Source organism: Arachis ipaensis, chromosome B08, assembly GCF_000816755.2.
Source record: "Arachis ipaensis cultivar K30076 chromosome B08, Araip1.1, whole genome shotgun sequence".
NCBI lineage: Eukaryota > Viridiplantae > Streptophyta > Magnoliopsida > Fabales > Fabaceae > Arachis > Arachis ipaensis.
In genome coordinates this window covers 87,705,955-87,710,539 of record NC_029792.2, presented here as the reverse complement: position 1 = coordinate 87,710,539, position 4,585 = coordinate 87,705,955, and the positions used below count along the sequence as shown (strand labels likewise).

The 4,585-nt window shown below is 35.7% G+C and overlaps 1 long non-coding RNA gene across 1 annotated transcript; it reads right to left on the bottom strand.

Annotated features, from left to right (window-relative positions):
- On the bottom strand, positions 3,903-4,305 carry LOC110265598. The gene is made up of 2 exons (XR_002351758.1): positions 4,226-4,305; positions 3,903-4,145 (listed from the first exon to the last, which is right to left on the bottom strand). It is a non-coding gene; the product is annotated as an uncharacterized LOC110265598 (long non-coding RNA).

Genomic DNA, 4,585 nt, shown 5'->3' with positions numbered 1-4,585 from the left:
AAAAGTTCACATCAAAACTCTAAGAATACACTTGAAATTGCCATCACATAAGAATATTCAAGAGTATTAAGATGTACTTAAAAGGAAATTAGACCAAACAAGAAAGGATCTCAAGTCAAGGGAGTTCAAACAAGATCCACAAAGCATGGGACACCAAACAAGCTTTCCATTGGTTCAAAAGGATGCAACACTCGTCATGAAAAACAACTCAATCAACAGTGAATTTTCAAGAAAGAACCTTTGACTAAAGAAGGACAATTAGAAGGACAAACAACACACTAGATAGAAACAAATTCAAGCTGACTTAGAGGAGTAGGAAATTCAAAAGAGAAGTGAAATTGAGACTACTGGTGGTGTTCATAAAAGACAAAGATTAGTTAATAACAAAATCAAGTATCACAACCATAAAAACAAAGGTTCAAAGAATTTTCCCATACTTGAGAGGAAATGTATGAACCCAATATTTTCAAAAGGACAACAAATGCGTAAATAGTGTATCATGCTAAATTAAACTCAATTTGTCAAACGAAAACTAACTGGAATAAAAGCGAAAAGCCTTTCCTTTAAGAATTTAAAATTACCTAAGTACATAATTAAATAAAGTTACGTATCGGAACCATAATAAAATTATTTTTGAAAAGTTAAATTGTACTTAAAGTAAGTGTAGTTCTGTAAACCAGTAAAAGAACATACGAGATAATAAAAATAAATAGTTTTTTTTTTTTTTTTGCATAAGAAATTTTTAAAATTTTATACAGATAGGTGTATACCAAATCAAAAGCGATTTTATAAAAGTTTGAAAATTAGTTATAACTATAGTCAATTAAGAGAAAAAAAACTGAATCACCATTTCTTTAAAAAGACTAGGAGTAAGGACATAAAAAGGTACACTGCATCAAGACAAGTTCAAAGTCATGTCGAAAAATTACATGGGTCAAGAAAAATAGTTCAAACAGAGAAGGACAGATACACCAAGAAATTCAACCGGCATATGCAATTTAGGATCAAAGAAGAATGCATATGAACAGAATAATAGGATTGAAAACACCAAACTACTTCTCAAAAAAAATGACAACAAGAACATCAAGATAAGTTGAGAAATAAAAAGTCACTTGACATCCAACAGAATCCAAAGCACATAACTGAGTAACCTCGAGAAATCGTCTCTAACGTTCCCAAAACCCGCGATTTACTTTATTCAAAACTCGTATATCATCTATGATAACCCATCAGTACTTTCATATACATAATTCACTAGTATTAAGCCGGCCAAACTTAATATCAGGAATTATGCAACGCAAGACTAATGGCATTAATCAATAGACCGTCATGTGCATAAAGCTCTAATTCTCGTCATTCAACAAGACCTAAAACATGACAAACGCTCAGAGTATGCAATTGAAGCATAGTCAATCCATTCCTCAGGCTCTACAGGAAGGACTGCTCTGATACCACAAATGTAACACCGTAACTATCAAAATGTCACGCTTCCGGCTGCGCCACTCTGATAGCTCGAGTATTACCACGACTCTTATAATATTTAAGACTAAAATATGAGCCTGTTTAAAACTTAAAACCGCATAACACTTCGATAACTCTTTTCGTGAAAACCTAAGCATACATGTACATAATATTCAGATACAACCGTAAGATATATATAATACATATACATAACACTAGTTTACAATTATACATATCATAATTTCTTATCCCTCTTACAAACTTAATACAGATAAAGACGGGGGAAAAATAATAGCTATGGTAATACAAAAGGACCGAATAAACAGAAAATAAACATAACTCTCCTGAAGCTTCGCCTTCCATATCCTGAAAAGGAATAACCTGTAGGGGAGTGAGAACGTCATCTTCGCTTGTTCTCACTATAGGATTACAGAAAATGCTATAACAAGATACGTAAAGATAAGATCATTCTTAGAGTTCAGTGATCATTGCTCGTCTTATGAGTCTTTCCAAAAAGGCCATAGGTCCACATTCGAAATCCAAAAAATTCCTTTTTGAAAACTTGCTAAATTTCTCAAATATTCTAAAACAAAATCTTTTTCCTTTCTTAAAGAAAATGTCTGAAAAGTTTTTCCTAGACCGCAACCATGAAAGTAGTTACCTACGCGGTATAAATGATCATCCCGTTCCAAGCATAGGTTCATTAAGTCTATACTGAACCGATCAGATACTTTATACATAACTAGGACTCAATATACCAATCACGGCCTCAAGCCCATCCAATCCAACATGGCCCCCGGCCCAAACAGCTCAATCAGCAACCAACTCATCACAAACCAATCAATTCAAACACAATCGCAATTAATGTGGTTCAAGCACAATCAAGAGCAATTACAACAAGTATAACAGTTAGTAGTTAACATAAGTATTCACATAGGCAAACCAAATACAATATGCACACCCAAACAATATCACATAGATGTAAATGATGAATGCCTATCCTATTGGCTGTGATATCACATTGTCGGTTTAATTGCCAACCCGACACATTCCCATGGAAATGTTGCCTTTCGGTCACGTATAAATGGAAACCCTCTGGGATAATGTGCCCGCCACACGGTCCAGGATGTCAGTGCCTGCACACTCTTGTGATCCGAAAGGATGTGAGCGGGATACTTTGCCTCCAACCTCACATCTACACATAAGCGGGATCAACCACCGTCCTTACGCAGGTGCCGTAACCTCGACAAGCGGGATTAACCACCGTCCTTGCCAGGCGCAAGCGACTTAACAACAATCTCGTCAATTATCAAATCTCTCAGCATAAGCGGGACGAACCCGGCCCTTACGCCTACCAAACAATAACTCATCAATTTTGATGATATCCACAATCAATCAGGCTCAATATCTTATTTCAAAATCATTCTTGGCCCATTTACTTTTAAATAACAATGTAGTCAAATCACAGCTAGCCAAGAATCACTTTTCAAAACGGAGCCACTTTTCACATCTTTCCAACACTTTCAAAAATCTCAAAACCATGCCAAGTTCAAAATCTCTTTGAAAGCCTCAATCATTCATTCCTAAATCAAGATTTGATCGTAAGATTCCTCAGTAGAGTCTTAAGACTTCAGGGGAGAATAACCTAACTCATTTCTTAAATTTCTTGAAAACCTCCGAAACTTTAACTTCTTGAGTTGGATAAATAGAATAGGGTTTGAATCCAAAACCAAATCGTATTTCCAATTATTCCGAACCAATTTCAAAACCAACCAAACTTAAGCAGAACCAAATCATTTTTAAACCGAAAACCAATTTCAGTTTCATTTTTAAATCTGTTTCTAAGGGCTCGGGAAGTGTTTCAATTTTAATAAATCAAAGTTCCAGAAAATACTTCAAGCTCTTCCTAAATGTCGTAAAGTGAAATAGATAAATTAAAAACCAGGTTAATTTTAGATCCATTAAAACCCCTTCAAAAATCTGTTTATGTAAATCAAATTCCAAAACATAAAAATTTTCATATTTAAATTGATTTTTTTTAAGGCATAATTCCTTTCTTAATAATTACACCAAAAATATAGAGATTTTCCTAATAAGGCAAGTTCAAACATAATTTATTTCTCAAACATTTAAGTCAAAGCATAATTCATTCTTTTCCAAAATAACAATTCTAATCAAAATCTCAGATTTTCTAGAAATTTCGGCAGCATCTCCCCTAAAATTTGGACTTTGCCACCCTTTTTGGGTCCCAACAAAATCAATCATCAACTCTTTCTGACAGATTCAAGACCAGATCAGTTTCCAATAAAACAAAACTCAACTTTCAAATTATCAAAAATCATTCAAATCAACCAATCCAGAAATCTTCAATTTATCAATTTCAGACATTGTTACAATCGAACAGGCACCCATATTCATTCAAGATAAAACCAGACAATTCATAAGACTCACATAATCACCAGAATTACATTTCGCACAGCATATCTATTTATAACAATTTTCACTTTAAAATAAATCAGTTTGTATAAAAAGCCCCTACCTCCATACGTTAAAATCACAATCCAAACTCGTTAACCAACTCCTTTCGTCTCGAACCGAAACCAACAACCAAAATCCTAGCTCCGCTTGTTTTTCTCAATAGCAGAAACAGCCTCAACGCCACATATAAGCCCGGATACTAATTCCTAATACATCAATATCGTGAAAAATCTCAAAACTCATAACTGAAAGCTAATGAAGAGGGTTCCAAGATAGAGATACTTACTGAAATGAAAGGAACGGCACAGTGGTCACAGCAACACTTATGCGACACGCAATCATCAAATCCCGACTGAAACTAAGAAAGAACGGCTGAACCGAAACAGCAGCGGTCTTCGAGCCAGTTCGGTGGCAGCCCGGCAGCCACCTCAAGCAGCAGCGGTGACCGGACTCGAGCGATAGCGACTGAAACCCACATACAAAGACAATAAAGTTTTCTGGAATCTTAAACGAATGAAAACCAAATTCAAAACCCTTACCAGCAGCGTTTTCCGGCGACGGCAGTTCCGACGGAGGCGGCGCCGACGACGAGTTCTAACATCAACGACAGCAGCAGCCACAGATTCCGGCGACGACGACCCCAGCA